This window comes from Panulirus ornatus, chromosome 68 (genome assembly GCF_036320965.1).
Source record: "Panulirus ornatus isolate Po-2019 chromosome 68, ASM3632096v1, whole genome shotgun sequence".
NCBI classification, from domain to species: Eukaryota; Metazoa; Arthropoda; class Malacostraca; order Decapoda; family Palinuridae; genus Panulirus; species Panulirus ornatus.
In genome coordinates this window covers 17,460,327-17,482,549 of record NC_092291.1, presented here as the reverse complement: position 1 = coordinate 17,482,549, position 22,223 = coordinate 17,460,327, and positions in this window count along the sequence as shown.

Genomic DNA, 22,223 nt, shown 5'->3' with positions numbered 1-22,223 from the left:
CAGTGCCCAGGTCTTGTACAGGTGCATGCAGTGCCCAGGTCTTGTACAGATACATGCAGTGCCCAGGTCTTGTACAGGTCCATGCAGTGCCCAGGTCTTGTACAGGTACATGCAGTGCCCAGGTCTTGTACAGATACATGCAGTGCCCAGGTCTTGTACAGGTCCATGTAGTGCCCAGGTCTTGTACAGGTCCATGCAGTGCCCAGGTCTTGTACAGGTCCATGTAGTGCCCAGGTCTTGTACAGGTCCATGCAGTGCCCAGGTCTTGTACAGGTCCATGCAGTGCCCAGGTCTTGTACAGGTCCATGCAGTGCCCAGTGCTTGTACAGGTCCATGGAGTGCCCAGGTCTTGTACAGGTCCATGTAGTGCCCAGGTCTTGTACAGGTCCATGTAGTGCCCAGGTCTTGTACAGGTCCATGCAGTGCCCAGGTCTTGTACAGGTCCATGCAGTGCCCAGGTCTGATTCGCTCTTGACACATACAGTACTCAGGTTTGCCTCATACGATGCCAAGCTCTGCCTCATACTGGTACATATTCATCGAGGCATTACAGTCCTCAGTCTTGACCAATTCCAGTGGAGACAAGGTTCAAATCTGACTCATGTTGTCAGACGCAAAGACTCAGGTCTGTTTCGTGGTGATAGCCACAAGACTCAAGCGCGCCTCATTTGAGTAGATAGGAGACGTGGTAATTGTATGAGCACGACGGTACGCCCCCATGTGCACGACGGTACGCCCCCATGAGCACGACGGTACGGCCCCATGAGCACGACGGTACGCCCCCATGAGCACGACGGTACGCCCCCATGAGCACAACGGTACGGCGAATGGGGCGTGATGGCTTGACCACCTCGTTATAGTCAAGGGGTCGTACCGTCTTGCTAAAGAGAATGAGATCAAACATGTTGTGCGAGCACTGAACCATTACATATTTGTAGATCTTCTTAGAGTTGCTGATTTGCAAGAATTACCACAGTATTCAGGTTTTGTGGTCTGGAGATAATTGCAGAAATTATGATAATAAATAATAATGATAATAATAATAATAATGATAATAATAATAATGATAATAATAATAATAGTAATGATAATAATAATAATAATAATAATAATGATAATAATAATAATAATAATAATAGTAATAATAATAACAATAATGATAATAGTAATGATAATGATAATAATAATGTTAACATTAATATTAATAATAGTAATAATGATAATGATGATAATGATTTTAATCATATCGGGGCATGAATATTCAGGAGGGTAAGAGGAATGTGTTGGCTAGAAGGAATTAGGGCAGTGTGGTATACGGGGGTGGACGTCTTTGTCACTGGGCTGCATTAGGGCATATCAAAGGGGTCCAGTTAAACCACAGGATGGTCTTTGGGGCTCTCGTTTGTCTTTTCCAGACGCTACCCCAGGAAAGTAAGAAACGAAGTTTTGTAAATTATTATTATTATTATTAGTAGTAGTAGTATTAGTATTATTATTGTTATTATTATTAATTTACTGCTAGTATTACTATCATTACTATTATGGGGTTCGTGAGAATAATAGCAATGTCACTTAATAGTTTGGAGACTCGTGTTGTGTGTGTGTGTGTGTGTGTGTGTGTGTACTAAATTTAACCCTTTTGTGACAGTGAAAGGGTCGAAGAAACTAAATTTAAACCCTTTTGTTACTAGTGAAAGGGGTCGAATTGAATCTCGACCACTTGGTCGAAGATTTGATCAAAGAAAACCCCGTTTTTAGCGCCCCCAAAATGAATTTCCGCTGATTTTCCAAATGTTATTCACAAAATCCACAGATAAAAAAGCTGGCCCCTTTCCCCATAATAAATATTTATTTTTTTTGTTTTTTTCTAGTGTTGAAGCGAATTCCGGGCTTTGGGTGTCAACGGGTGTTTATTTCGATCGTTTTAAGATGACACAACAATGAAAAGGGGCCCCTTATAGAGGGTTTTTTAAGGAGTAGACTTTATTGAACGTTATTGGGGGGTTTGTTAAGGGTAGACTTTATTGGACGTTATTGAGGTAAATTGTTAGATGATACAGACTTTATTGATGACGTTATTGAGGTGGTGTTAGAGGTTTGTAGACTTTATTGATGACGTTATTGAGGTGGTGTTAGAGATTAGACTTTATTGATGACGTTAATTGGGGTATTGTTAGATGTAATAGCCCTTTTTTGATGACGTTATTGAGGTGGTGTTAGAGGATGTAACTTTATTGATGACGTTATTGAGGTATTGTTAGATGATATAAAACTTTATTGAAATGACGTTATTGAGGTGGTGTTAGAGGATGTAGACTTTATTGATGTCTTTTAATTAAAGGTGTGTTAGAGGATGTAACTTTATTGATGACGTTATTGAGGATTGTTAGATGATATAGACTTTATTGATGACGTTATTGAGGTAGTGTTAAGAGGATGTAGACTTTATTGATGACGTTATTGAGGTATTGTTAGATGATATAGACTTTATTGATGACGTTATTGAGGTGGTGTTAGAGGATATAGACTTTATTGATGACGTTATTGAAATGGTGTTAGATGATGATAGACTTTATTGATGACGTTATTGAGGTGGTGTTAGAGGATATAGACTTTATTGATGACGTTATTGAAATGGTGTTAGAGGTTTGTAGACTTTTTGATGACGTTATTGAGGTGGTGTTAGAGGATATAGACTTTATTGATGACGTTATTGAAATGGTGTTAGAGATTAGACTTTATTGATGACGTTATTGAGGTATTGTTAGATGATTTTAGACTTTATTAATTAGAATTGTTCTTTTGCTAACACCTGCTCGCCTTACTTCTCATTCGTCAGATAACTTGTGGCATAGTGGACTGAGCCTTGCAGGGAAAATAAAGAGAAAATATCTTTCCTTTCCGCCTTTTGTGTTTCTACGTTTTCTTTTTTTTCTTAAGGTGATAATATAGGAGGAGATGGTTTATTTTTTTTTATATTTCCAGCTCCTCCTGTGGGATGATAGTATATTATACCGAGTGGGATGATGGTAACAGTAATTATACTGAGGGGGATGATAGTAATTATACGAGTGGATGATGGTAACTGAAGCAGAACTGTGTAGAAAAAAAAAAACAGCGTCTCGCTGATCAAAAGTAATATCGGCCATTTAAAGCATCGGAGCGGAAAGAATAAGTTAATTTGGTAGACTGACTATTCACTATTCGCTAAGTGTTAGCGCATAAATATCTGTTAGACTGACTAGATCACTATTCGCTAAGTGTTAGCGCCATAAATATTTGCTATCTGACTAGATCACTAATTCGCTAAGTGTTAGCGCCATAGATATCTGTTAGACTGACTAGATCACTAATTCGCTAAGTGTTAGCGCCATAAATTTGTTAACTGACTAGATCACTAATTCGCTAAGTGTTAGCGCCATGAATATTGTTAGCTGACTAGATCACTAATTCGCTAAGTGTTTGCGCCATAAATATCTGTTAGCTGACTAGACACTAATTCGCTAAGTGTTAGCGCCATAAATATCTGTTAGACGACTAGATCACTAATTCGCTAGTGTTAGCGCCATAAATATCTTGTTAGACTGACTAGTATCACTAATTCGCTAAGTGTTAGCGCCATAAATATCTGTTAGACTGACTAGATCACTAATTCGCTAAGTGTTAGCGCCATAAATATCTGTTAGACTGACTAGATCACTAATTCGCTAAGTGTTAGCGCCATAAATATCTGTTAGACTGACTAGATCACTAATTCGCTAAGTGTTAGCGCCATAAATGTTTCTAATAATAACTACAGACAGGGAAAAAAAAAGGTATTGGGACATAAACACTATTATTTTACTTGCATTTGCACAGCATGAATACCAATTAGCTCATTAATATGCATATTAGGTGCCCATATTTTTTCCACAAATAACACTCTTATATATGACAGGCCTACGTGCGATGGAATTTTGAAAAAAAAATACAATATTAATTTGAATTATAGATGAAAAATTACAGGTTCTATGTAACCTGTTCGTTGGCTGGTTCCTCTGCCTCATGCTGATACATGTAGTGCCCAGGTCTCTTATACAGGTCCATGCAGTGCCCAGGTCTCTTGTACAGGTCCATGCAGTGCCCAGGTCTTGTACAGGTCCATGCAGTGCCCAGGTCTTGTACAGGTACATGCAGTGCCCAGGTCTTGTACAGGTGCATGCAGTGCCCAGGTCTTGTACAGATACATGCAGTGCCCAGGTCTTGTACAGGTCCATGCAGTGCCCTGGTCTTGTACAGGTCCATGCAGTGCCCAGGTCTTGTACAGGTACATGCAGTGCCCAGGTCTTGTACAGATACATGCAGTGCCCAGGTCTTGTACAGGTCCATGTAGTGCCCAGGTCTTGTACAGGTCCATGCAGTGCCCAGGTCTTGTACAGGTCCATGTAGTGCCCAGGTCTTGTACAGGTCCATGCAGTGCCCAGGTCTTGTACAGGTCCATGCAGTGCCCAGGTCTTGTACAGGTCCATGCAGTGCCCAGTGCTTGTACAGGTCCATGGAGTGCCCAGGTCTTGTACAGGTCCATGTAGTGCCCAGGTCTTGTACAGGTCCATGTAGTGCCCAGGTCTTGTACAGGTCCATGCAGTGCCCAGGTCTTGTACAGGTCCATGCAGTGCCCAGGTCTGATTCGCTCTTGACACATACAGTACTCAGGTTTGCCTCATACGATGCCAAGCTCTGCCTCATACTGGTACATATTCATCGAGGCATTACAGTCCTCAGTCTTGACCCATTCCAGTGGAGACAAGGTTCAAATCTGACTCATGTTGTCAGACGCAAAGACTCAGGTCTGTTTCGTGGTGATAGCCACAAGACTCAAGCGCGCCTCATTTGAGTAGATAGGAGACGTGGTAATTGTATGAGCACGACGGTACGCCCCCATGTGCACGACGGTACGCCCCCATGAGCACGACGGTACGCCCCCATGAGCACGACGGTACGGCCCCATGAGCACGACGGTACGCCCCCATGAGCACAACGGTACGGCGAATGGGGCGTGATGGCTTGACCACCTCGTTATAGTCAAGGGGTCGTACCGTCTTGCTAAAGAGAATGAGATCAAACATGTTGTGCGAGCGCTGAACCATTACATATTTGTAGATCTTCTTAGAGTTGCTGATTTGCAAGAATTACCACAGTATTCAGGTTTTGTGGTCTGGAGATAATTGCAGAAATTATGATAATAAATAATAATGATAATAATAATAATAATGATAATAATAATAATGATAATAATAATAATAGTAATGATAATAATAATAATAATAATAATAATAATGATAATAATAATAATAATAATAATAATAATAGTAATAATAATAACAATGATAATAGTAATGATAATGATAATAATAATGTTAACATTAATAATAGTAATAATGATAATGATGATAATGATTTTAATCATATCGGGGCATGAATATTCAGGAGGGTAAGAGGAATGTGTTGGCTAGAAGGAATTAGGGCAGTGTGGTATACGGGGGTGGACGTCTTTGTCACTGGGCTGCATTAGGGCATATCAAAGGGGTCCAGTTAAACCACAGGATGGTCTGTGGGGCTCTCGTTTGTCTTTTCCAGACGCTACCCCAGGAAAGTAAGAAACGAAGTTTTGTAAATTATTATTATTATTATTATTAGTAGTAGTAGTATTAGTATTATTATTGTTATTATTATTAATTTACTGCTAGTATTACTATCATTACTATTTTGGGGTTCGTGAGAATAATAGCAATGTCACTTAATAGTTTGGAGACTCGTGTTGTGTGTGTGTGTGTGTGTGTGTGTGTGTGTGTGTGGCGTCAACCAGCGCATCTCGAAGCGTCGTAATACAGTAACGACAGGAGAGGGGTAGCCGGAGGTGTGTGTGTGTGTGTGTGTGTGTGTGTGTGTGGGGAGCCACCACTCCCACCACTCAAATAATACCCAGTCCAGCCATCACCACCGTTAATAAAATATATATAAGCGAATGGCGCCGCAACCAAGCCTAATTCCCCAAAGACCCACAATCCCTCCCCCTCCCTCCTTCCCTCCACCAAGGCAGGACACCACCACCATTACCACACACACACACACACACACACACACCACCCCCTACCGGCACTCCCGCCATTAGCCAGGTCGTCAAAATACTTCGCTCGCTCTGCGGAGAGAGAGAGAGAGAGAGAGAGAGAGAGAGAGAGAGAGAGAGAGAGAGGAAGAAGAAAATCGGGGAGGGCGGGTCAGTGGCGCGGCGGGCGGAGCTATCTGGAAGTTACCGGAAGGAAAATAAGTTTTTGAAGACCTCTCCTCTCCCCCTATGTCGTGGTATCGTGTTATTATTATCAGGATTGCTGGCCGGTAGAGTTGTGTTATATATATATATATATATATATATATATATATATATATATATATATATATATATATATATATATATATATATATATAATACATACATACATACATACATACATACAATGCTGCCCACGTATTCCTGCGCATCGTAGAAGGCGACTAAAAGGGGTGGCAGCGCAGGGGCTAGAAATCCTCTCCTCCTGTTTTACTTTTCCAAAAAAAAGGAACATGTTCCTTACGCTACCACGCTAATGCGGGAAATGGCAAATGTGTATGATATGTATATATATATATATATATATATATATATATATATATATATATATATATATATATATATATATATATATTTTTTTTTTTTTTTTTTTTTTTTTTTTGCTTTGTCGCTGTCTCCCGCGTTTGCGAGATAGCGCAAGGAAACAGACGAAAGAAATGGCCCAACCCACCCCCATACACATGCCTTGATTCAATCCACTGACAGCACGTCAACCCCGGTATACCACATCGCTCCAATTCACTCTATTCTTTGCCCTCCTTTCACCCTCCTGCATGTTCAGGCCCCGATCACACAAAATCTTTTTCACTCCATCTTTCCACCTCCAATTTGGTCTCCCTCTTCTCCTCGTTCCCTCCACCTCCGACACATATATCCTCTTGGTCAATCTTTCCTCACTCATTCTCTCCATGTGACCAAACCATTTCAAAACACCCTCTTATATATATATATATATATATATATATATATATATATATATATATATATATATATATATATATGAGTGATGTAGATGATTAGGGCAATGTGGTACGAGGCAGTGGGAGACGTGAAGTTGACGGTGTCTGTGTTTATATTATTGAAGGAAAGAGAACCTGCGGGTGTATGTCTTACCCATGAACCTTAACCATAGCGTCCAGTTCCCGAAAGAACTGCCTTCGACATGTCTCATTGTGTCTACGTTTACCTCAATTATGCATTTTCTGCTATTTAAGAAAGAAAAAAGGAAAAAAAGATGATCCAAGCAGTTGGAGGTGAGGGTGTCAGTGATTATCTTCATCTTTGACCTGAGGGACGCACTCTGGGAGGTGTAGATTTTGTTGGAGGTTTGGTGGAGGAGGGTTGGCTGGGCGTGTGTGACGCGCTCTGGGAGGTGGTAGATTTTGGTAGAGGTTTGTTGGAGGAGGGTTGGCTGGGAGTGTGTGTGTGTGTGTGTGTGTGTGTGTGTGTGGGGTGACCGAGAGATGGTCAAGGAAAGGTAAGGAAGAGTAGGAGGGTGATGGACGTAGTTACGTCCATCACCCTCAACCCCAGTGTGCTCATCTCTTCGTGGAATGATTGTACTAACAGTACAAGACTTTGTGTTATGCAACACTGAACATTCAGCATTGTACACTCAACATTCTCCAGGTAGCAGCGTATAGTCTGTATCGTACCGTTAGCATTCTACTGACAGCATTGTACCGTCATTATTGTACTGTCAGCATTGTGCAGCCAGCATTGTACAGACAACATTTTCACCGTCAGCAATATATATATATATATATATATATATATATATATATATATATATATATATATATATATATATATATATATATCTTTTCTTCTTTCAAACTATTCGCCATTTCCCGCGTTAGCAAGGTAGCGTTAAGAACAGAGGACTGGGCCTTTTTTGGCATATCCTCACCTGGCCCCCTTCTCTGTTTCTTCTTTTGGAAAATTGAAAAAAAAAAAAAACGAGAGGGGAGGATTTCCAGCCCCCCGCTCCCTCCCCTTTTAGTCGCCTTCTACGACACGCAGGGAATACGTGGGAAGTATTCTTTCTCCCCTATCCCCAGGGATAATATATATATATATATATATATATATATATATATATATATATATATATATATATATATATATATATATATATAATATAGTCAGTACTGTATAAAGAAACAGTATTGTACAGTCAGTATTGTAAATCCAAACAGACATTCGTTCTGAAGACTCTTAGAAGAGGATAATTTTTGTAGTTGCAGTGGTAAATGGAACTTTAGATTTCTAATACCCTGTTAGTCACTGATATCCGCGATTGGATTACGTATTTTAATGAGATACTCCCATGATCTTGTTACAACAGAGTTGTATACACGGTTGGAATTATGAACGTGAAGAGAGGAACCCAGTGAAGTGGTCTTTCCCCCCCCTGTTTATCTGTGTTATGGAGCGTGTCTGAGGTTGGGTTGGAGAGCGTATAGTACAGATGCCCCGGACCAGTCCCGCCAGGGAGATACGTTAATAGGGAGATAACGCAAATGATAATGAGATGAAAATAAGATTTATCCTCTGCTTTATTCATCTGAAGTCAGTAAAGTCAGATGGACGTCACTTATCAGTATATTTGTATCGTAATGATACGTTTTTCGTCTTCATTCATGTGCTCCCGGGCGTGCATCCGGCAGTGAAGGACTGATGAATAAAGGAAGTGGAGTGTAGGAATGGTGAGGTGAACTGCTGTGAATATGTTGATAAGATGACGGTAAAAGCACGGCAAGACGAGTGTGACCCGGGGTTAGGGTTTGTGTGTCACTAGGTCACGGGCAAGATGCTCAAGGGTTGTAAACTAGGGCACACGAAACACAGTGCAACCCCTAGGAAATTAAGGAATTATATATATATATATATATATATATATATATATATATATATATATATATATATATATATAATCATGATGATATTATTATATAATGATAATGATAATATATAATGATAATAATAATAATAATAATAATATAATATAATAATAATAATAATAATGATAATAATAATAAAAATAATAATAATAATAATAATAATAATGATAGTGATAATATTATTATTATTATTATTATTATTATTATTATTATTATTATTATTATTATTATTATTATTGCAATACAAGAAACCTGGGACATACAGTATGGGACTAATGCAGCTTCGAGTGTGCACTCCACGCAGGAGCAAGGAAACCATGTCATCCTTCAGATGTATGGGAAAGGATGGGGAATGCCATAGATGTAGGAAAGGATTGGGGAATGCCAGATATATAGGAAAGGATGAGGAATGCAAAAAATATAGGAAAGGATGGGGAATTGCCATATATATATATAGGTAAGTATGGGGGAAAACCAGATATAGGAAAGGATAGGGAAAGCCAGATGTGGGAAAAGTATGGGGAAAGCCACATGTCACACCACCGTCAGTCTTGCACAGGAGGAGCAGAACCCCAGCATTAATAACCTCATGAAGCTGAACTGTCATCCTTACGCCTTGCGAATGACTCGTGGACTCCCGGCCACCGTGCGGAAGCTCCCTGGTCGGAGCGTGGCCCGTGATGGCAAGACACTGACACCGGACGCGGACCCCTGCACCAGCCAGCGTCCACGCTGGGATCAACTCTGACATGATCACTTGTCGGAAACAACACAGCGCGAAGCTGAAATGCTTGGCGTGATCTCATATATATATATATATATATATATATATATATATATATATATATATATATATATATATATATGATGTGATTATTACACGAAAGTGCACTTGGCGTTCTAGCTTCGTCTCTTCGATGCTATCAACTGACTGTTATATTTCTTTCTTGTGTCTCCCCTGATGATGTGATTATTACACGAAAGTGCACTTGGGAACTTTTCGTGTTTCATTTTCCCCGTGGACTCATAGGAATATCTTGATCACGCGCAAAATTGTGATCCTTTCCAACATATATATATATATATATATATATATATATATATATATATATATATATATATATATATATATATATATATATATATATTCGCTTTGTAAGGCTAAGCAGTGCGTCATGTCAGCAACTGCAACAGTGAAATTGAGGGACGAAGCGATACATACGTCAGCAACAGTGGCCAGGAACAGTGTAGGTCACATGCATCAGCAACAGTGGCAATAAAGAAGGTAATAAAGCGGTACTTACGTCAGCAGCAGTAAAGCAGCGGACATACGTCAGCAACAGGAGCAATAAAGCAGAGGACATACGTCAGCAACAGGAGCAATAAAGCAGAGGACATACGTCAATAACAACAGCAGTAAAGCAGAGGACATACGTCAGCAACAACAGCAGTAAAGCAGAGGACATACGTCAGCAACAGGAGCAATAAAGCCGTTGACATACGTCAGCAACATGAGCAATAAAGCCGTTGACATACGCTAGCAACAGGAGGAGTAAAGCCGTTGACATACGTCAGCAACAGGAGCAAGTAAAGCAGAGGACATACGTCAGCAACAGGAGCAATAAAGCCGAGGACATACGTCAGCAACAGGAGCAGTAAAGCAGAGGACACACGTCAGCAACAGGAGCAGTAAAGCAGAGGACACACGTCAGCAACAGGAGCAGTAAAGCAGAGGACATACGTCAGCAACAGGAGCAATAAAGCCGAGGACACGTCAGCAACAGGAGCAATAAAGCCGTTGACATACGTCAGCAACAGGAGCAATAAAGCCGTTGACATACGTCGGCAACAGGAGCAATAAAGCCGTTGACATACGTCAGCAACAGGAGCAATAAAGCCGTTGACATACGTCAGCAACAGGAGCAATAAAGCCGTTGACATACGTCGGCAACAGGAGCAATAAAGCCGTTGACATACGTCAGCAACAGGAGCAATAAAGCCGTTGACATACGTCAGCAACAGGAGCAGTACACCAGGCAACAAAGCCCAGACTGGCTGCTGTTTGGTCGGCAGCCTTGCAAGAGACGAGGTCCGCTCCACCAGCTAATGAACCTTGCTGGGAAGTCCAGCTTACCTCCGCCGCCACGCTCGCTTCATCCCAAAGTATCTATAAATCCGTAATGAAAATCTAACATGAAAGTCCGAGTGGGGCCTGAAAAGCTACTTACCAGTGCATTAATCTGAAGGCTACAGCGGCGGAGGCCATCTCGCTCGCTGCTAACACCGCCGGGCCGCCCAGCAAGCCACCAGCGAAAGAAACATCCGCTCTGTTTATATTATTGCTGTTTCTGGTGGACGTGGCGTGAGAGAGAGAGAGAGAGAGAGAGAGAGAGAGAGAGAGAGAGAGAGAGAGAGAGAGAGAGAGAGAGAGACCGGTGGTGGTAGCGGTGGCTCTCTGTGAACGCCAGAGGAGATGCTCGCCAACACCATAAGTCTCTCTCTCTCTCTCTCTCTCTCTCTCTCTCTCTCTCTCTCTCTCTCTCTCTCTCTCTCTCTCTCTCTTATTCTCTCTCACGTCGATTTAGATCCACTCAAGTAGAGGGGTGAATTGTATGCAGTAGGGACTGCGTCCAAGATGGGGTTCTGAACACACCTTTTTTTAAGATGTTTTATGATTAATTCTGGAAGTGTTCACCTCCTTCGTCCTCACTACCTCCCCGCACGTACGGGTCCTCCCTGCTATCTGACTGAGAGAAACGAGTGTTGAAACACTGTGGTGAACCACGCGTTTTCGTGAAGAACTGGAGTACTGTGGTGGTAATTTTCTCCAGAAAGACTAAGCAACGTGAGGTGGGCAGACGTGGACGGTATATAGACGCGGTTTAGGACTGGGGTCACTTGGGGTTTATAATCTCTCTTCCTCTCCTTCCTTCGTCATCCACATCCACCCTCACTCAACACGTTTCCACGCCTTTCCCACCTGTGCTTCTTCACCCACCATCTCCACACCTCTTCCCACCTCCGCACCCCGCCGCCTCTTCTCCACTCTCCCGCAACTCCTCCTCAGAACCTCGTCGAACCCGACAACCCAGTCGACGCGTCGTCCCGGAGCTTATCACCTGGGGAGAGGAATCACTTATCGTGTTTTTCGGGTGACCTACAGACGCAGCCCAGTGTTGAGGGCCGGGTGATGATCATACAGCAAGGCAACATGAGCACCCCGTCTTTGTGGCCACAACAACCAACCCCCCACCCCCACCTCATCATACCCTACTCTCAGACTTGACACCACTAGGGCCATGTCACCTTAAGGCGAGGCAACATCAGGACCAGGTGACAGAGTGGGCCAACATATGTGCCACTTCACGTTAGAGAAAACAACTCAAGGGAGACTGTATATTAGTGTGGGCAGTTGCATAGGTCACCTCACATGAGTGGGCAACATTATGGGCACTTCACATCACCCTGGGCAACATCAGTGGTGCGTCACATCACACTGGGCAACATCAGAGGTGCGTCACATCACACAGGGCAACATCAGAGGTGCGTCACATCAGACAGGGCAACATCAGAGGTACGTCACATCACAAAGAGCACCACTAGCGCCACTTGATACCCACAGTGGCACTAGGACCTGTAATTCAGGTCAGTAAAGTATCTACACTGTAAGATACCAGGATGCAAAACCTGTGAGATAAAATGTTTCTCAAGTACACATTGGCCAGACATGAAGCTCTCTCACTGTAAGGCTTGCCTTATCAGAGGAATCCAGCAGACATTGCAGTAACTCAAAAGGATCCCCCCTTCCCCTCCTTCCTTTACCCCTTGAGCACCGTGATGAGGCTTTTGACCCTGTCTTTAACGGTCAGGTCAGACAGATGTCAGGTCGTCCTCGTTCGTAGTTAAGTTCAAAATAGAGAGAGAAAAAAAATGAGTATTGTTTTGACACAGAAAAGCCTCAAAAAGAGGGAAAAGAAATATTCGATATTCTCGCTCTTTAGACGTTGTCTTAACGCGAGGGGGCAACACCGGGTGGAGTGTTCCAGGGAGGAAACACTGTAATAGCAGAGGATGAGTGTGTGTGTGTGTGTATGTGCGTGTGTGTGTGTGTGAGGCGAGCCCTTTACCCTCCCGGCCGGCCATCAGCCAACCAAGATTCTAGCAGGCTGGAGCTGCCGGGGATAGAATCAGCTTGTGCTGGTGACTAAGAGGTTTTGGCGCGGCGAGCCTCGGCCGGGAATCTCACCCAAATACCATAAAGCATGAATCAGAAATCCGCATTTGTGGGCAGGCGGAAAGTAGCTTATGGTAATGCCGGCTAGTGTGCCTTTTTGGGGGCGCGTTCTCCAGGGACTCTCCTTAGTCGGCCTTTTTACCGTAGCCATTCCAGTGTGGATGTGTTATTTATATAGAAATGTGCACGGACACGCGCGCGTGGCGTGTACGTGGACAGCAGCCTCTGGTGAGGCGCGTGTCGTGTGATGACGTGCGCAGGCAGGCGGTTGTGTGGGAATGGGGGAGGGTTAGTTATGTGGACATCACCCTCACCTTCACTCTCGGCGCTGGTCTGCGCAGGCCAGGTCGGGTACGTAGTAATGGGGGAGGGGGGGAGTGCGTAGTGAGTGGGATATACGCAACAGCGTCCAGGCCTGTATTGTGTTCGTACGTGTAATGACGACGCCGCGTACGCGCACGCACCCAACATTCACACATGTCCGCGTTAACATCCATGGTTGAGGCAGGTGTGTGTGTGTGTGTGTGTGTGTTCTGCACGGACGTGTCTTCGTCCTGTGAGGTTCCACATCCAGCGGCGACATGTGTATGTTCCTGTCGGTGTGACACGCCGCCCATGTCGGGCTGGGGAAGTGGAGACGTGGGCCTCACAGCCTTGGCAGGTTTTATCCCACTCTTCCCTCTAGGAAGGAGAGAGATAAGGGCAAGTGGACATTCCACCCACCTTGTCAGATGCTGAGTGGAAGCTGCTTACTTCAGAGTACCCCCTGTGGTGTGTGGAGAACAGGGAAGACACAGGGTGTTGTAGACATACGAGAACGTACAAATCTCACGTGGGGCTGTAGTGATTAAATGAATGGCGTGTAATAACCTTTTATATATTTACCTATTTGTCCCGTACGAGGAGGGAATTGTAATGAGGCCCGTGGGGCCCGCCATCTCTTGAACGTTCTGTTATTTTGCGGTTTCTTAGATTCATGTATGCTGTCTACATATGGTGTGTGTGTGTGTGTGTGTGTGTGTGTGTGTGTGTGTGTACGTAAGGCTAGGTTTTTCCACAAGGTACGGCTGACGCGTAACGCTCACTGCACGAGATGGAGAGACACGTGTTCCTGAACTGAGGGACGGAGGAGGGGACTTCGACAGCTCACTGAAGTGCTGGCTCGCCTTCTCGTTCGTCACTTTCCACTCCTCTCGGTACCTCCGCACCACCCTTGGTGGCCCTTGGTGGTAGCGCCTCGCTGGTAGTTTGGGGGGGGGCTAGTTTGGCTGCCTGTCTAACCGCCTGCGCCCGCCCGCCAGTTGTTCACTGGTGAGAGAGAGAGAGAGAGAGAGAGAGAGAGAGAGAGAGAGAGAGAGAGAGAGAGAGAGAGAGAGAGATGATTTCAGTCTTGGTTCAGATCCGATCTCCTCCGTCTTGCAAGTTGTGCTCGCGCTGGGATCCTGGTACATCGCCCCGCCAGCAGTCGACTAGCCTGATTTTCTTAGTCGCAGATGTAGTTTTTTTTTCCTTATTTTTTCTTCTTTTAAGGAGCTTTGATGACGAAGTCGTTTACGCAAAGAGGGTTTTAGAGGTGAAAGTTAGCTACTCCCCTGGGAAAAGGTGGGGGTGGGGGTGGGGAGGGGTGTTCCGAATCAAAGTCAACTTTGGCAAGTTTGGTTAAGTTGTGGGCAAGTTGCTTGTTTCCAGTTTGGAGGGCTAAAGTCCTTCTTCCCCGTCACTTTTACGCTCACGTGGGTGGGTGCTACCTTTGTGCTCGGTGGAGTCGACAGGGGAGAGGAAGGAGAGAGAGAGAGAGAGGGGGAAGATAAAGACGGGGGGGGGGGGAAGAAAATGGAGGAGAGGGAAGGAATGGGAAAATGAAAAGGATGGAGAGATGAGGAGAGGAAAAGGGTTGGGGAGAGGGAAGGGGATGGTTAGAGGGAGGGAATGGGGAGAAGGAAGGAATAGGCATAGGGAAGTAATGGGGAGAAGGAAGGAATGGGCATAGGGGAGTGATGGGGAGAGCGAAGGAATAGGAAGAGTGCCCTGGGAAGGACGGATAACAGGAGACCTGATGGATCTTGACGAGGTCATTTGTCTGTTTGAGCTGAATTGTATCCGAAACAAGATAGTACAACAGAACTCCACCTCCATACCACCTCTCCCTCCGGCTCAATTGACGACAGGAAAAAAAATAATATCAAGCGGAACATCATGGAAATTTTGGAATAAAACGCGAACGGGAAAAGTTCTCCAGCAGTATTATAAACGGCTGCATTAAGGCTGGAATTCTGAAAAAAAATAATAGACAGGTTTAAATGTCTCTCCTCGAAGCGGGATTATATATGTAGTGAGAACAGATATTATTGTTTTCACTATTTGTCTCGCCTTGACTATAAGGTGTTAGTTAGTCTTTATATTTACTCTGTGTGATGGTAGTTCATTCCAATATTCTCGGACTCTGCTGCTGAAAAACGCTTGCCCACTTTCCTATTACATATCTTTCATTTTCTCTTTATATCCCGTTATTTCAAGTCGTTGATTCTCTATCTAAAGAACTTTTCTTACTTTGTCGAAACGGAAGATCCTGTTAGATCTCCTCGGAGCCAGAGCTTTGCCTTCTTTTTTTTTTTTTCTACAAGATAAAATGATTTAGGTTTTTGAAGTGAATATTCCGGTTGCTCTTCTTTGAATTGTTTCTAATTTTTTTTTCTATCTTTGATCAGCGTATTCCAAAGGCGATCTCTCACTGAGGTGTTATAGATGAGTATTGTATCCTCTATTTTGAGGGGTGAAGAATGGGGAGAAGGATAGCGACTGGGGGCACGAAAGGGATAGGGGAGGGAAGGAACGGGGAGGGTGAGGAAGGAATAAGGGAGAGGAAAGGGACGGGGGAGATGGGGTTGAATGAGAAGAGGTGTAAGTATTAGAGGGAGGGAATGGATGGGGAGAGGGGATAGAATGGGGAAGGGGAAGGGATGGGGGAGAGGGAAGGGTTGGGGATGCGGTCCATGACGGGTACACACAGGCGGACCATAACGGTACTTATGATGACCAGTCGACGCTGGCCCGAGACGTGACAACGAATACAACCCCCAAACACTAGACACCACAGACAGGTTTCCCTCCACCTTTGGTTTAAATGACGACAAACGTGGGTCTCTTTTTTTTCTTCCCTCCCTATTATAGAGGGGAGGAGGGTGGGGGGTCGGGCTGCTGTGAGGCGACACGACACGACCCACTTCCTTGGCCGTATTGATCTCGAGGTAGGGGCTTGTTGTGGTGGGCTTAATGCCTGTCTTGACTCCCTCGTCTTCCCTAGGTTCTCGCCTCTCTATAGACAGACCCCCGTGGGCCTGTCCTCTGACACCCCGTGGTCCTGCTCTCTGACCCCTGTGATCCTGTCCTCTGACCTCCCGTTTGGCTAGGGGTGGCACACACACACAGCAGCAGGGGGGTGGTACTGACAGCAACAGGTGGTGGTGCTCACAGCAAAAGGGAGTGGCACACCCAGCAACAGGTGGTGGTCCACACAGTATCAGGTGGTGGCACACACAACAACAGGTGGTGGTAGACACAGCAGCAGATGGTGGTCCACGGAGCAACAGGTGGTATTACGCACAACAGGTGGTAGTACGCACAACAGCGGTTGGTGGTACACGCTGCGTGTGGTGCTAGTACACACACACACACACGCGCACATCAACAGGTGGTGTTATCGCGGCGACGATGGTGAACAGAGCGGTAGACGAGTATGACACAGAACAGTAGGTGATGGTACACAGAACAGTAGATGATGGTACACAGAACAGTAGGTGATGGTACACAGAGCAGTAGGTGATGGTACACAGAACAGTAGGTGATGGTACACAGAGCAGTAGGTGATGGTACACAGAACAGTAGGTGATGGTACACAGAGCAGTAGGTGATGGTACACACAGGAGTTAGTAAGCGGTACACAGAGCCGTGGGTGTTGGCCGACGCAAAGGTGTTGTTAGCACTAACACTGCTGTCTTAACCCCCCCCCCCTCACCCTCCCTCCCTTGTCGCCGGTCCAGCAGCTTAGAATGGGGGGTTTTGACCCCCTCATCCCTATAAACCCGGGATAGATGGTCGGCCTCCCGTACATCCCTGGACGCTATAGACCGACGATTGGAGGGCAAGGATGGTTGCGCCCTCCTCTGTAATCCTCCCCAGCACCGTAGTCTGAGGTTGGATGAGGCAGAGTCCCTCACACTGCCAGCCAGTAAGGAGAGGAGGGTGTGGAGGAAGACCCATCTCTCATCCTCCTTCCCCCTCATTTCCCACATTTTACTCCTCATTTTTCTTAACGGCCATTTTCTCACTGCAGTAACAGTTCTTAACATGGGTTCCAGTAGCACGACAGTTCACCCACCACAACATTTATACATCATGATATCCTCATGCACGACCGACACATGCATGTTACATGCACGGGAAGATGCAGCAGTCTACTTCTTCACATGGTGACGACTGGCCTTGGTGCTGCAGGACGCGGCGTTCCTGGCCAGCTCTCACCAGGCAGGGAGAGGGCCATGTGGATCTCCCGGCTGGCGGGATAGTAGAGGGTCGGTTGTGGTGAGGAAGGAGAGAGAGAGAGACGTGGATGCGCTCGTCGTGTCCTGCGGGAGGGAGGTTTGTGGAAGACGTAATGCCTCGGGTGGCTGGTGGGGGGTGGGTTGGGCTTCCTTTCCAGGGTGCTGAACACCTTTAAGCACGACGTTATGTCGTCCTCCAGGCCTCCTGACCTGACTCGGTCAGACTTGCGAGTCTTTCTAGCCACTTACGGTCTCTCCAGCCTGACTTGCAGTCGTCCGTCCGGCTTGATACAGTCTTCCTCGCTAGACTTATCGTGTGGGTTGTCAGTCTTTCTTGTGTATTGCTACCGGCCGATTGATCTCACGGCCTAAAAGTCCGGAGCAGCAGCCTCCTCGTCTCGTAGCCAGCAAGGGCGTCCATATGGCGAGCACCAGCGTACCGTGGGTGTGAGGGAGAGGGGATGATGATGACCTCCTCTCGCCCCAGCACAGTATCTCTCTCTCTCTCTCTCTCTCTCTCTCTCTCTCTCTCTCTCTCTCTCTCTCTCTCTCTCTCTCTCTCTCTCTCATTAAAAATTCTTAATAGCAAATCCGGAGTCTCTCCCTCACGACCAATACCCTCCACCCGTGGCCCCTTTCTCTCTCCCCTCTCCCTTCCCCCTCTCCCTAGGCCATTCCTCTCCCCACCGTTAATGCCTGCCATCCCCCCATCCCTCTCACCCAGCTCCCACATGAAAAGCCCATACCAACGTTCAATTACGCATTCTCACACAAGGCAATCACCAGTCTTTTGTTTGTCGCGCCGGGCCAAATGTGGTGCTGGTCAGCCGTTAATGTTGAGGGGGAACAGTGTGTGTGTGTGGTGTGGTGTGTGTGTGTGTGTGTGTGTGTGTGTGTGTGTGTGTGTGTGTGTGTGTGTGTGTTTAAACTATTATTTTGGCAAGAGATTAATATATTCACTACTTATCATTGATGATGCTTACATTGGTTAGGAACACGGGTGGGTTCGATGCAGTTGCGGTGCCACACTGCAACTAGGGGACGAGGGATCTCGTATGGGCATGTGGCAACGGTGGCGGGGATGGTGCAGCAGTAAATTCTTGAATGAAGTCAAGGTAATGGTTAGATACGACAGGGAGAACCAGTGTGATGGTCGATTATTCTATATACCGACCAGTTTACCCAGTGCTTCCGCCGTCAACGGGTTTACACCGTCCAGTTTACCCCATTACTGCTACCATCAGTGAGTGTACACCTAGTTTACCGCACATTTCCCCCGTGTCGTAGGGCCTCACCAGCCCGTCGTTACCCAGGGCATTTCTCTCACCGGTGCGACGAGAGAAAGTGATCAATATGCGTCCGTCACTGACCACACCGTCCGTAGAGATCACCCTTCTCGGAATAGTTTAGTGACCCCTACTTTTACGGGGGTCTCACAAACGCCCAAGAAAACGGAACACATGAACGCCAGGTGGACTAAGATGGAATTTCCAATTCCAGATGGGTTGATTGTTTTTCTGCTGCTGTGAATGTGAAAAGACTTTATTCCACCCCACCCCCAAGCTGGTGTCTGAGTGTCGACATGTCGACGGGGTCGACATGTTTCACGTCATCCCAGCGCACGTACCTCCCTCCCTCGACGTGCCTACGAAGAGATTTTTGCCCTGATGACAGGGATAGCGCGTAGCGCTCACCGCACAATTGCTTTCGTGGGGTTGGAATGGGTCTGAGTACATCATATATATATATATATATATATATATATATATATATATATATATATATATATATATATATAATCATAATAGGAAAAGCCAGATAAAGGAAATGAGATATGAAACAGTAACATAATTAACACTGTGAAGAGAACTTGTATCAGATTTTATACACCAGCAAATGACATCAGCGTTGTAAGACTGGCTCACAGGGCCGGAAAATCATCCTGTTTAACGAGGAACGTCCGAGTGCAGATTTGACCTCGCCATTGCAAATATATTCCGTAGTTCTCGGCCATTTTCAGTTTTAGTTTAGTTTGTGCCGACATCAGCTCGCTCATTTATTGTGCCGACCGCCCGGCAATGCTCATCCTTGCGAGCGGTAGCGCAGAAGGATTGCAGAGGCCACAAAGGGTCTTAGTCAGACCCCCTGTGGCCAGATGATTATAACATTAGATGTTACGAAGTTGGTTCATTACATTTGCCTGGTATTTGCATAGAGTCGTTGACTCGTCCACTATATTTGGAAAAGTCGATATGCCGTCTTAATGAATTTCACGTCTTTTGTTATGTTTTTTTTTTCTGTAGACCTTGAACAATATGGTAAGGTGTCGCTACGTCTTGTTGCATTTATTAAGATCTCTAGTGTGTGTGGCCGTATTGCTAGCAACACCCACACACACATACACACACACACACACACACACACACACACACACACACACACACACACACACTCCCTTTATATTTCATACGACGAATATTTCCGAAGAAAGTACAGTACCGTCCGTGCTAATAACCTGGCCTAAAATCTTATTCTTGTGGTCTGATGAGGTTATTACCGCCACAATACACACGTTTTACTTGACACATTTCAATTATTATGGAGAAGGGATCTGCTGCTGTGTATTTCGACCCCCTTGTGTTTCCTTCGAATACATTAATTTTTTCATGAGAACATGCGATTTATTTTTTTTTTGTTTTTGTTTGCATTTTCTGGTAGATGACCTGATTTTTTTGCGTTCAGCGGTCTCCTTATCCAGCGCAAGTCTGGTGTAAAGCACATCACCTTTCTGCTGTTCTCGGAGTCCTGTGTGAGAGGGAATCTGTCACAGCGTGACTTGCATCCCAGGCAGCACCAGGCCCTGCAGTGTGGGGGCGTCCGGCAGCATGACAGTGGCTCGCAAGTCTTGAAGTGCCGCCTGCCCGTGTGATGGTGCACACGGTCAGAGGAGGTGGGCATGCACCTGTAGTGGCGCGGACGTGAGGCAAGGAAGCGTGACCGTAGACATTATACCCGTAGCAGGCGCCGTCACCACCACAACGCGTCCCCGGGAAGAGCCTCGTCCTCGCCACCTCCCTCCGAGCTTTCCTCCACTCGCGGCTCTTCCCGCCTGTGCCAGACATACTGACGCTCATCGCCTGTAGATACGCGGTGGTGTCGAGGGCGGTGAGGGAAGGGTGTGACCCAGAGTCGCACCGCGGGCAGCGGGGCCTTGTGGTTATTTCCTCGGAAGAATGCAAAATGTTTGCCCGTTATTGTGGTGCGTGGCATTGGTGATCGTACACTTGAAGAATAATTTCCGTTCTCCGTCGTAGAGCGATGCACAACGAATAGTTCAGATAACACTTGAGCAGTTATGTGTTCTCTCGTATGGGGCCACGAACGTATGGCCTCGAGCGACGGTGGCACCATCAAGACCCATCTGGCTCACCACCATGAGGGGTCAGGGCATGCCAGGTGAATGGCACCTTCCCCCGGTAAAACCACACTTTGCCTCACGTGCATGGCTCGTCCGCCCCTGCGTCTTTAAGACGTCAGATGTGATAAGGTGGCCAGCGGTAGAATGGGATACAACGTAGATTCTACTGTCCTTATGTTCAAAGATAGATTTATTTATTTTTTTTTTTTCATCCGGGTAGATTTTTCGCTTCACTGTGAGTAGCGACGGCAAAAGTGGCACGGGGAAGAAAAAAAAAAATGATATCACAAAATGGAAAATAAGCCATCGACTGACAGTTTGTTTATATACGTAATATATCCCATTGATCATGGGGAAGAGGTGGGAGCCCAACACACCTGCACACGCCACTACACCGGCACATGTGTCTGGCATCCGGTTGGCAACATTGCACGATCCGATCTGATCTCTGACGCAACCTTCGAACTGGGAATACGATCGGATCCGGAAAGCCCGACCCTTATCGACGACCGCGTTCCATACCAAGAGACCCATATCGGGCAACGGGTTTTACCCCCCGTTTGTCCGCCATTTCGAAAGCAGAGGCATCGCGTTTGAACAGCTCACACTGCACGGGGGTGGAGAAGTGACTGATCATCGTATGGTTAATATATATATATATATATATATATATATATATATATATATATATATATATATATATATATATATACAAACGCCCGAGACACACAGATGCAACGCTTCCCCTGAGTGAGTCACGGTACTGTTCAGAACTGCTGAGTTAAAAGTAACATTCAGCGCTACTGAGTAAGCTGCAGTACCTTTCACTACTACTGAGTAAGTTGTCGTACCGTTCAGTGACGCTAAGTTACTGGATCTTTCAGTATTAAAGTGACAGTACCGCGAGCACAAATTATCTTCAGGTAAATTAGTAAAGAAGGAAAAAATACACATACACACACACACACACACACACACA